Source organism: Podarcis filfolensis (genome assembly GCF_964270895.1).
Source record: "Podarcis filfolensis genome assembly, chromosome: 5".
In the NCBI taxonomy this organism is placed as follows: Eukaryota; Metazoa; Chordata; class Lepidosauria; order Squamata; family Lacertidae; genus Podarcis; species Podarcis filfolensis.
Genome location: NC_139608.1, coordinates 83,519,173 through 83,531,662, shown reverse-complemented (window position 1 = coordinate 83,531,662; position 12,490 = coordinate 83,519,173). Strand labels below are relative to the sequence as shown.

The window sequence follows — 12,490 nt, the reverse complement described above, 5'->3', positions numbered from 1 at the left end:
TTACAAAAATAAAATAAAAGAAAAATCTTCAGCTGACTCAATGCTCCATACCTAGTGAGCATGCTCAGTTCTCATTGGATTTTGGGGGGAGGCTCTCCTACCTTTAGGGTTCCCTTAAGCCTGTTTACACCTCTCTCTCTTGTGGCTTTTGGCTACAGAGAGATTGACGCTTGCTTCTGAGCTATGCATGCAGAGAGAATGATAACACCAAATGGAACCTTCAGGTTCAGTGACTAGCATGGTAACAAGGGGAGAGGAATGGTAACAATGTTCTGCTTGAGGGTTTCTTGGAGGCATCTAGTTGGCCATTGTTGGCAAGAAGATGCTGGACTCAGTAGACTTTTGAAGGGCTCTTCCTATGTTATAACAAAATATGAAAGGATTTTTTTTTTTTAAGTCTGCAATGATGACTTTACATAAATTAAACATGGTCTGTGCAGATAAATATAACTGAACCTCGCACGTTAATAAATTACAATAGAAGTCAGTCCCACCCATCTCTTACAAAATGCTTTGGCAGAATCAGCATAAGAAAAAAAAGTCAACTTTTTCCAAAGCAAGTAAGCATTTGATATCAACGAGAACATTTGGTAGTTCTCAAAGAACAACAGTTTCATTGTCCGTATTACCGGCTTTCCCCAGATCCTGAATTTTTTTCAGTAGTAGTAGTAGTAGTAATAGTAATAATAATAATATATTACTTATACCCCACCCAACTTGTAATACTGAACTTTGGTGTTATTCTTTGAAGGAGAACTACTTGAAAATGATTTACAGATGGTATTTAACTCCGAGCAGACTTGCTAAGATGTATAAGACTGAATCAGATAAGTACTGGAGATGCAAGGAGGTTGAGGGAACATTCTTTCATATGTGGTGGACCTGTTAAAAGGTAAAAGAGTATTGGGAAATAATTCATAATGAAATGTTAAAAAAATGTTTAAAAGTACTTTCCCCCCAAAAAAATGTTGGGGATAATTCAGATGGAAATTCCCAGGTGTCAAAAAAGGCTATTTATGTACTGTGGCTCAGGTTTAGTTAGCCCCAAAATGGAAAACGAGCGAGGTCCCAACTAAAGAAGAATGGCAACTGAAGCTGATGGAATATGTGCAGCTTGCGGACTTAACATATAGAAGAAGAGAATGAGAAGAACATACGTTTAGGAAAGATTGGAAAATGTTTACTGAATATACGAGGGGAAATTGTGTACACTTGAAAACGTTGGCAGCTTTAAGATAAATTCAACAGTGTAAATAAGTTTTGATGGATGCAATGATGGAATACTGAATGGTTTAGTTTATGTAAAATATGCAGGGATTTATGACATGCAAAATGAACCATGGAAAGAGAAGAAGGGAAGTCATGGGTATTTTAAGGATGTTTAAATGAGTATTCTAAATTGTAAAACAGAAAATTTAATAAAAGTGTACACACACACACACACACACACACAAAGTTCCTGGGATGCTGTTTTGTCTGGTCTGATTTCCTCTGGAAGGCACTGAAGCCTTTAAGAGATTGTGCAAAATTTGAGTTTATTAGCAAGCATACAGGCTGAGCACAGGAGGAAGGCAGGCAGCTTAAACAACACAACAGCCAGTCTGTTGCATCACAAATGATCTGCCAGAGATGCAGCCCCACAAAAGTACATTCCAGGGCTCAACGTTATCTTTTCCTTTCTCTGTTTCCCAACTGACTGGTACTCCAGTTGCGTTGGACTCTAACTCTAACTCATCTGCAACCAGCATGTAAATAGTCATGAATGATGGGCATTGTAGTCCAACAGCATCTGAAAGACCACAGGTTGTCCGTCCCTGTCCCACCCCCCGGCCCGGTCACATCCCTGCCGTAAATCAAACTCACAGTAACTAACCACTGACATCTGATAGCAAACAATAGAATAGATACTAGCATCTCAGGACTGGTTGTCTGAGGCAAGCAAGATGATGAAGAAGAGGAGTTTGGATTTGATATCCTGCTTTATCACCACCCTAAGGAGTCTCAAAGCGGCTAACATTCTCCTTTCCCTTCCTCCCCCACAACAAGCACTCTGTGATGTGAGTGGGGCTGAGAGACTTCCAAGAAGTGTGACTAGTCCAAGGTCACCCAGCAGCTGCATGTGGAGGAGCGGGGAATCGAACCCAGTTCACCAGATTACAAGTCCACCGCTCTTAACCACTACACCACACTGGCTCAAGACAAGTTATGCTGGAAGAAGTAGACACAGCAACTTTGATGAGCAAGTAAAATCCTCAGTGATACATTGAGAAATAGATATTGGTCATAATATAGACATGGAAGCATGGGAATGATTGTGGAATATGGATATCAGATTTACAGCATGTTATGGTCTAAGAGAAAATAATATGAAAATGATATATCAATGGTATCTAACACTGAGTAAATTGGTGAAAATGTATAAATCTAAATCAAATAAGTGTTGGAAATGTAAAGAGAAAGAAGGTTCATTTTATCATATGTAGTGGTCTTGTAGTAAGGTTAAAGTTTGTGGTTCGAGGACCCGAACCCCGCGCAGTGGAATGAAACACAAGGACACGTGATATAAGGTTAATGGGCAAGAAAAGGCCACAACTTTATTGATTACAGCAAGTGAAAAGGTATTGGCTTAGGCATTGGATTACGTCAGCTGACTCCACCCACTCGGAGAGGGGTGAGTCTAAAAAACAAAGGGGGTTTATTCACCAGTAGGTGGAGCCTGTGGATGCTAATCCAACTATAGGCTCTCCCCTGATGTCACCGAGGGTCGTGCCATGGCCTCCCGCCAAGCAGGCATCGGACAGAATACACGACCGCCAGATTCCTTTAACGGAATACCCAAAAATTGAAGGCGCAGGCGATGGCCACACCTAGCCCTTCGGCACCACAACACATTATTCCAATGCCTAACCTACCCACCAATACCACGAAAGTTGTGACGATTGCTATGAGGTAGGCGAAAAAACCAAAAAGCCTAATGCCAAATGGAAAAATTCCTACCAGGCCACCCGGACAACCAGGGCGACCAACCTAAGGTCCATAGCAAGGCCAAAAGAAAACTGGAAACCCTGCTCTAAGGGAGTGGAGGGTGGGTGACTCACGACGGGACGACAAAAGTGAGGGCTGGAGGCTGGCGCCGCAGCAATTCAGGCTGCTGTACACGCCCCCTTGAAGGCACCTGGTTGGGTGCCTGGCCGAGGGCGTGGGCGCCAGCCAGGTGAGTGGGAGGCAGGGGGCAAACACCCCCTGCTTGAGGCGGAGTCCGGCTCCCGGCCACAACCACTCCCCTCTCTTGCAGGGAGGAGAGTCTTTATTGGGAAATGATATTTAATGAATTGAAAAGGATGTTTGAAACGTTTGTTAAAAACCCAGAAGCTTTTCTTTTGGGAATTGTAGGGACAGAACTACTGAAACTGTATAGAAACTTATTCATGTATGCTACTACAGCGGCAAGAATGTTACTTGCCCAAAAATGGAAAGAAGAAGAAGTCCCAGCAAAGGAAGAGTGGATACAAAAACTTATGGAATATGCAGAAATGGTGAAACTTACTGGAAGAATAAGAAATCAAGATAACAAACTTTTGATAAAAGAATGGAAATGGTTTATTGAATATTTACAGATAAATTGTAAACACATAAGAACATTGGCAAGATTATTGTAATAACCTGCAGTTTTATAAGTATGTATTTAAAGTAGATGAATAAATGAGCAAACTAAGTCATATGCAGGATATGCAGAAGATATTAAAAATAAAATTAAGGAACCGCAGAGAGAGGGGGAAGGAAGTCAACATTTTGAAATGTGAAAATGATTGTAAAATTAGTGAAATGTATAAACATGAAAAGCATTTCTTTCTTTTTTTAAAGACACAGCAACCTTGGAGATCAGAGCGAACCACTTTGACACTGTCTGGCCACCTATTGGGGTACGTGCAGCGAGAGAACAAGCCAGCAGCGCTCTCTCTCTCTCTCTCTCTCTCTCTCTCTCTTTTGTTTTTGGCAAACTCCCAAAATGCAGAGATTGATGCACTCGGGAGTGCCTGGTTTCAGAGCACCGGTGATTGATAGCTCCACATACTGCTTATTCTTATTTGCAAACCATCTCGGTGGAATGCTCGCTAACTGGCAAGGGCGCTGCAAAATGTGGATTTCTGCTGGCATAGTCCAAGCATTCGGTTGATGGTATGGACAGATGTTGTTGTTGTTGTTGTTTAGTCGTTTAGTCGTGTCCGACTCTTTGTGACCCCATGGACCAGAGCACGCCAGGCACTCCTGTCTTCCACTGCCTCCCGCAGTTTGGTCAAACTCATGCTGGTAGCTTCGAGAACACTGTCCAGCCATCTCGTTCTCTGTTGTCCCCTTCTCCTTGTGCCCTCCATCTTTCCCAGCATCAGGGTCTTTTCCAGGGAGTCTTCTCTTCTCATGAGGTGGCCAAAGTATTGGAGCCTTAGCTTCAGGATCTGTCCTTCCAGTGAGCACTCAGGACTGATTTCCTTCAGAATGGAGAGGTTTGATCTTCTTGCAGTCCATGGGACTCTCAAGAGTCTCCTCCAGCACCATAATTCAAAAGCATCAATTCTTCGGCAATCAGCCTTCTTTATGGTCCAGCTCTCACTTTCATACATCATTATGGAATGGACAGATACATTGGTGCAAATGTTAGCAACTGAGATGTTACAAGAGTGGATTTAGTGAACGGGGTGATTCCACTGCACCCATGTATAATGAGACAACTTCTTCCCTCGCCCGCGACTGCAGTCTGCGAAAGCACAGGCTGTCTCTTCAAAGCATTTGTGCTAGCTTGTTTGGGGAGCTGATATTTTTGCCTTTGTGCTTGGCATTTAAATCCTTTTCTTTTCTCCTCCTTCCGGTGGCAGTATCAGGGACATGAACTTTGAACATGTTGCGCCTGATTGCTGTAGGACAGGTGTACAGATAGGGTTGAATAAATGCCGAGAAAATGTTGTAGTCACCAAATGGCTATAGATGTCCTAATTCAAGACACTCAACGTTATATATTAGACAGGAGCCCTGCTTGAACAGTAAAAGAACACGTCACTATATATCCCTGTCAGATTAAAAAACTAATTTGAAAAGATTAATGTATTCCATTCCTGTTAGCCTGAATCAGATACCGCTGTGCCTACAGCGCCACTGCCTCCTGATTATTGAATTTTTATGGCCTTGTAATTAATTGCAGATTCCCTGTTTTGTTCTATTTCTTTTTCTCTGACATTTTAATTTCAACAAAAAGCAGCGGTCTCCATGCAGCCTCTCTCAGGAGATCCTAATGGCCTATAAAACAAAATGACTTATAGATATGGCACCCACTTCAGCTGGCTAGCGATTGTTCGAAACCTTGCTGATCATGCGGAATTTAATTTCCCCCTGTTCCTCTACTGTACTTATTCCTTGCCTATTAAATTGCAGCTCTGCCGTCTTGACTAACAAATGGATGTAACAAAGTGCAACCCTCCGGTAATATATTACCGTTACTACGTGCAAATTTTTATCCCTTAAAAATCCCCCAGTTTGTTTTATCTAATTATCAGTGAATGAATGGCCGGGGCACACGCGTAGAAGGTTGGCCTTGAAACTGCACGTGAGGATCTTGGATCCTGAGGAATCATGTGAAACGGTGGGGAATTTAAAGAATCACACACACTGCTTTACATGTCCCCAATTCCCCCTTGAAACTAAATGACCCAACATGTCAGTTGTTTATGCAGTCTTGACAGGAGTCTGGAAAGAGACCACAGGCTTCATTGTTGGATTATTTTGAACTTCTGGGTGGTGTCTAGAATGACTCTAAGCACAAAATTCCTGAGAATTTTTTCTCTTTTCTAGTCCTCATGGTTTCAGAGATAGAATACAGTGGTACCTTGGGTTAAGCACTTAATTCGTTCCGGAGGTCTGTTTATAACCTGAAACTGTTCTTAACCTGAAGCACCACTTTAGCTAAGGGGGCCTCCTGCTGCCGCCGCGCTGCCGGAGCCCGATCTCTGTTCTTATCCTGAAGCAAAGTTCTTAACCTGAAGCACTATTTCTGGGTTAGCAGAGTGTGTAACCTGAAGCGTATGTAACCCGAGGTACCACTGTAGAACGAAAGAATATCTGCAGCATAATCATTAAAGTTCTAATACAGGGGAAATCTTGAGCAATGTGGGAGAGAAAATTATGTTTCAGGCTGCATGCATTTTTTCCTTGTTGGCCAACTTACTGGTATTACCATGTAGCCATGGTTTTACAGAATTAAACGATCAGGCTTATGAGGGACATATCTCAAAGGCACAAATCCTTTCACTTTTAAAAAGTGACTGTTGTGCCTGGGTTGAAAACATTGCTATATCTGTTACAAGGTTTAAAAGGTGACCACAACAAAGAATGTTACTTGCCCAAAAATGGAAAGAAGTTCCAGCAAAGGAAGAATGGATACAAAAACTTATGGAATATGCAGAAATGGTGAAACTCACCAGAAGAATAAGAAATCAAGACAACAAAGTTTTTATAGCAGAATGGAAATGGTTTATTGAATATTTACAGATAAATTGTAAACAGGTAAAAACACTGGCAGGATTATTGTAATAACCTGCAGTTTCATAAGAGTATATATTTAAAGAAGATGAATAAATGAACAAATTAAGTTAATATGCAGAAGATAAATTTAAGGAACTTCAGAAAGAGGGGGAAATGTCAAAACGATTGTAAAATCAGTGAAATGTATAAATCTGAAAAGTATAAAGTTTTTTAAAAAGTAACCACAACAAATGTCCTTAAACAACAATACAGAATATTGGTTAAAAAAAATCCCTGAAGGAAACCAAAACCTTGAAATGGTACCTATGTTTTCATCCTTCAAAGGACCGCATTCCTCCCTCTGGGCTCAATTTCAAATTTCCTATCTCCAGATCACCAACATGTCATCTGACTCCCAGCCCTCTCCATCTTGTGTGATTCCTCTGTTGTGTGATTCCTCTGTTAGAGAGCAATCCTTTCCCCTGTTGATGGTTTAAGATGGTATCTCGATGCCTATCTGCTGGCCTCCAGCGGCAGAAAGGAGAATGCCAGGGATGGGGACTCCCCTGCAATGATGGCTCCAGTTGTGCCCTAGTGGATGGAAAGCTAGTGTCAGCAGTTCTCCCACCAGTGATATCAAGTGGAAAAACCCCAAGCTGGAATTTCAGGGACAGGGCTATGGTAGCTTTGAATCCACTGGCTCTAAATCTCTGAAGGTCCTCCAAGGGGCCTGATCCCTGGGCTCCTCAGCTACGCCAGCCCAAAAGGAAGAGCTGCCCTCCTACTTTCTGCATGTGATGTGGTGGCGGAGCCATTGTTCTACTCCTGCCTGGCCCCCCAAACTAGAACTGATCCATTAGCCAAATAAGGAAAGGATACCTCAACTTAGCATGCCGAGGAAACTGTCTTAGATAAGCAGTTAGCACATTTGCTGACATTCAACAGTGCCTTTCCTGTCCAATATATCAAACTCGATTAGCATTTATCAAGCAAATTATATTTCCATGCTTTGTAAAAAAAATTGCATATTTGGCTTTTATTGGGTTCCATGTTTTAATTTATGAGTTGCAGTAAGCAATCTGGAGGGACGCGGGTGGCGCTGTGTGTTAAACCACAGAGCCTAGGACTTGCCGATCAGAAGGTCGGCGGTTTGAATCCCCGTGACGGGGTGAGCTCCCGTTGCTCGGTCCCTGCTCCTGCCAGCCTAGCAGTTCGAAAGCACATCAAAGTGCAAGTAGATAAATAGGTACCGCTCTGGCGGGAAGGTAAACAGCGTTTCCGTGCACTGCTCTGGTTCGCCAGAAGCAGCTTGGTCATGCTGGCCACATGACCCGGAAGCTGTCTGTGGACAAACGCCGGCTCCCTTGGCCAATAAAGTGAGATGAGTGCTGCAACCCTAGAGTCGGTCACGACTGGACCTAATGGTCAGGGGTCCCTTTACCTTTACCTTTTAAGCAATCTGGGTTGCCAGCTACTCTTTATTTTTCAAGTCTAGCCAATAAAATGGGGCTCTAGTACTGGGATATGGAAAGCCAAAGGACTTCAGATGTTCTAATGCAGTTCAATGCTTTCCTGCTGCAGTACCTTGCTGCCAGAGGCATAAGAACAGTTTCAAAATTGATTGGGAGATGAATGTAATCGGCTGTGTTTGGAAACTTGCAGCCTTTCACCTGGCACAGAGACCCATGAGCATGTTTGGGGTTTTTTTGTTTTGCTATTGACCTCCCAGCCCCATCACCTCCCAAGTGATGACTCTATCCTGGTCATCCCCAACAGATCAGTACTTCAGAAATCAAACTGCAGCAGCCCTCCAGACCAATACAATCTTCATTCCTTCCATCACAGCAGATACACAAGGACTAGGAAATCTTTCTTAACCTCAAGGCCTGTAATCCTGGCATTAGTATAGGCCACAAATCAGCATACAAACCAAAGTTAAGTTGGCTTAAGTCAGGGATGGGGAAATGGTGGCCCTCCAGGTAATGTTGGACTGCAACTCCCATAATCCCTGACCATTTGTGATGATGGGCTGGATGCTGATGGAAGATGGAGTTCAACACAACTGGAGGGCAACCCTGGTCCTCCATACCAAGCCCTGGCCTAAGCCATAACAAAGTTGGCCCGCGTTCTCCAAAATAACGATACCCATTATTCCTCAGCTGGGTTCCATCAGTAGAACCTGACAGGTTGCAGCAAAAATCAAGCAACCATGCATTAACAATTTAAATGGCTCACGAAGGGAAAACCAGGTACTTAAAAGCATGGTTAGAGGCTTACAACAGCCTGGTACATTTTCTCCCATCACTGGGTTGAGCATTTCTTGGGAACCCTAAATCTGGTGATCTGCTGCCTTGCAGGACATCTCTGGAAGAAGAAAAGTCTAAGAAGCAAACCCTACACAAATCTGGAATGGAGTCCCTAAGGTAGTCAGATGTCATCTTTATGCTTCATTCCCATAACGCCTTCAGCTAATCTGGTGCCAAGTGCATTGCTCTGCTTTCCTTTGGACCACAGAAGCAAAGGTGAGAGGGGCATCATGTCATCTGGGCAGCCAAGGACCTCAATAAGCACTGCCCAGGCCTGCACCCTGGAGAGATCATTTTGGTACTGCTAACGCAGCAAAAAACAATGCTGGAGGGAGCAGTTGCAAGTTATAAGCTCAACCTGATTGGCGTTAAGGTAGAAACACCACAGGTTGCCTTTGTCTTGAGGAGAGATCATCATTTCTCACTGGTCGGTGAGGTGGTCAAGGATTTTGTTGAATTGGGCTCCACTGTAACCAGAAACATCTCAATAGATGGTCTCTCCCATATTGGTCTCTACAGCCACAGCAGGCTATGTAACTCTCCATCTTTGAGTTTGAGTTAACATCCGAAGGAGCACTCTTCCACTGTCTCCCGAAACAGACGGAGGGCAACCAGCTGAACTCTCTGTGAAAGAAATCCTAAACTGGCAGCCTTCTGGAGAGAACAGTCCCATGTCTCCTTAGCATAGATCCTCTGGCCCCAACATTCAGTGGCCAGTCTTTACCTTAAAGGCAGCCCCCTTCTCACTGTGCATTTGTTCTGCCTGGGGTTAGGATTCACGCCGCGTGGAAATGATGTTACGTGACTTAGGTGAGGAATGAGTGGAGAGCAAAAAAGGGCAAATTATAAAGCAAATACTTTAGTTGTTGCAGTGAATAATGCATGAGCAAGCCACAGGCAGAAATGTGTTCAGATACATCAAATAATTCCACATATCAAGCACATTTCTGAAAATCAAAGTCAGGGAGAATAGTGCCTAATTTTTTCCCCGTCAGATAAATTATTAACAAAGTATTTAGTGCAATCGTAGCAAAGCCTTGCTAATTAATGCAAGGAATCAGCTTTCCATTTCCACCCAACGAGGCCTTTGAATTTGTGCTTGCTTGGGGTTGGGGTAGCCGAAAAAGCAAACAAAAAGAAAATCCTTAGAATTGTGGCTGCTTCTTTCCCTGTCTCATGTTGAACATTTGAAACGCAGAAAGGAAGAGAGAAATTGAAGGCTTGGGAGTCACTCCTCGCGACTGAAACCCATGACTGTTCTGGTACCATTTAAGACACTAAGAGCAAACTCCTATACATGTCTACTTCGAAGTAAGCTTGGTTGAATTCAATGGGACTTGCCCCCAGGTGACAGAACATTTAGAAGTATGCTATGAATTAGGAAATCCTACCTTTGCAATGAGCTGAGTTGATAACCCCCTTGGCAAGCCTTTTGTTCTCTGAATCAGCCTCCATCTGCAACATGGTGGCAATAGTACCGGCCTACTTTTTACCAGGGACGCAGGTGGCACTGTGGGTTAAACCACAGAGCCTAGGACTTGCCGATCAGAAGGTCAGCGGTTCGAATCCCTATGACGGGGTGAGCTCCCATTGCTTGGTCCCTGCTCCTGCCAACCTAGCAGTTCGAAAGCACATCAAACTGTAAGTAGATAAATAGGTACCGCTCCGGCAGGAAGGTAAACGGCGTTTCTGTACGCTGCTCTGGTTCGCCAGAAGTGGCTTAGTCATGCTGGCCACATGACCCAGAAGCTGTACGCCGGCTCCCTCGGCCAATAAAGCGAGATGAGTGCTGCAACCCCAGAGTCGGCCACAACTGGACCTAATGGTCAGGGGTCCCTTTATCTTTATCTTTTACTTTTTACTAGGTTGCAAGATAAAGTGTGATTTTATTTCAGGAGAGAAGAAAAGGTGTTGACATAATACCTCCATATATATATATAGAGAGAGAGAGAGAGAGAGAGAGAGAGTTAGAGAGAGAGTTGTTTGAATTATTCCAGATAATTCTCCCTCTTTGTTAATGTGGATTTTTCAGCACAACTTTACTGTTATGTTATTTTCTTCAAACACTTATGCCTGAAAGATGCATTAGAAATTATTGTATTGTTGTTATAGTATAAGAGATAGAAGATAAGGTGTAGCAAAGAGGGAGAAAAAAACCCTCAATGGGAAATGGGAAGTGGATAGAAACAAAACAAAAACTTACGGTATTATGTATTGGGGTGTATATGTGAAATTTTTGAATATTTATTAAAATATAACTGGAAAAAGGTACATTTGAAAACTTGCAATGTATTTATTACATTACTAACGGGTTCAGTATTTAAAGAAAATTAACTTATTGTATGTAATTGAAAATCTCCATGATAAATACCGTGGGCTGACAGTATTGTGGTGGGAATGCACCACAATCCTGAGAAAAATGGACAAAATGATGCTGTGTCAAAAACAAATGCACCTCAAGATGCACTCGGGCATCTATAACTTATTCTCAAGGTTTTTGATAGTCACTTAGCAATGCTGCGTCTATATTTGATCACAACTGTGGCACTGAAAACCCCTCGCAGTGTTTGGCTGTGCTGCCATGACATCACGGAATGTCTGCAGAGACTTTCATGCATGCAGCAAACCTGCTGGCAACAGGTTCAGAGCCATTTTCTGTTAGGAAAGGGAAGTCATTCATTGCCCTTGACAATGATGTCCCCAGCAGGGACTTAATAGGAGTGGATGCAAGTATCTGTGTCCAGACTGCACATCATATTCACAGGGTTTCCTCTTCGTATAGAGGCTCTTCCTTCCTCATGTTTTGCTCATCATGACAAGCAACTAGTACTAGTAAAATAACAAATAGCACAATTCAGCCATCTAGTAACATCCCTGCATTTTTCTAGGGAACCATTTTTCTTCTCCTGTGGTAAAGGCGGTGTATACGGATTGCCACAAGAGAGGCACGCTTTTGCACACCAGCATAATTTCACCACAATGCAATGCCTTACTTAGTCACTCTGAAAGTAGACAAAATGGTGATGTTTTGGCTCGCTGAGCCTTCAGAGTACATAAATAACATCTATTATTGCACATAAATTACACTGGAGTGTGGCAGCTCATTCACCTTTCGAAATTTATCTGCATAGATTAACATCTCCTCGCACAAGTTCATGAAACAAACTGGAATAGAGAATAATCCAAGCTACAAGCTCGCAGAAGAGAATTCACCACGCAGGGCAGGCATAGTCGAGGGGGCGCCTTCCACAGGTTGTTGGACTATAATTCCCAGCAGCCCCAGGCAGCATGGAATGATGAAAGTTGCAGGGCAGCAACATATAGAGCATACCACATTGGTTACCATGGCATAAGGTTGTATGGAATGGTAAGCTCTCATTTATATGGACAAAGGTGAAGGGTTGTTTTCAGGTTCAGAATTGTTCCAGAACGAAATCTGCCTCATGTCTCTGGTGGCCCCACTGTTTGGGGGCAAGGACTGCCCCACAAAAAGTGTTGCACTGAGCTTGTTCCTATCTGCATAACACGTTGTCCTCAGTTTTGTTTCTTGTGTTAAGGGCAGTGCTATTTTTCAAGAGGTGCCGCAACTTACCATGAACACCTCTCTCATTCTCTTAGAATGGCAATGGTGCCCACCTGATTTCTGGGGGGGTGGGAGCCCTGGATAGAAT

General features: G+C 43.1%; 1 long non-coding RNA gene across 1 annotated transcript; it reads left to right on the top strand.

The window, feature by feature from the left end:
- The first annotated feature begins 323 nt into the window (after positions 1-323).
- Positions 324-5,658, top strand: LOC310763067. Its single transcript, XR_014548448.1, has 3 exons — positions 324-560; positions 3,865-3,923; positions 5,550-5,658. It is a non-coding gene; the product is annotated as an uncharacterized lncRNA (long non-coding RNA).
- The last annotated feature ends 6,832 nt before the right edge of the window (positions 5,659-12,490 follow it).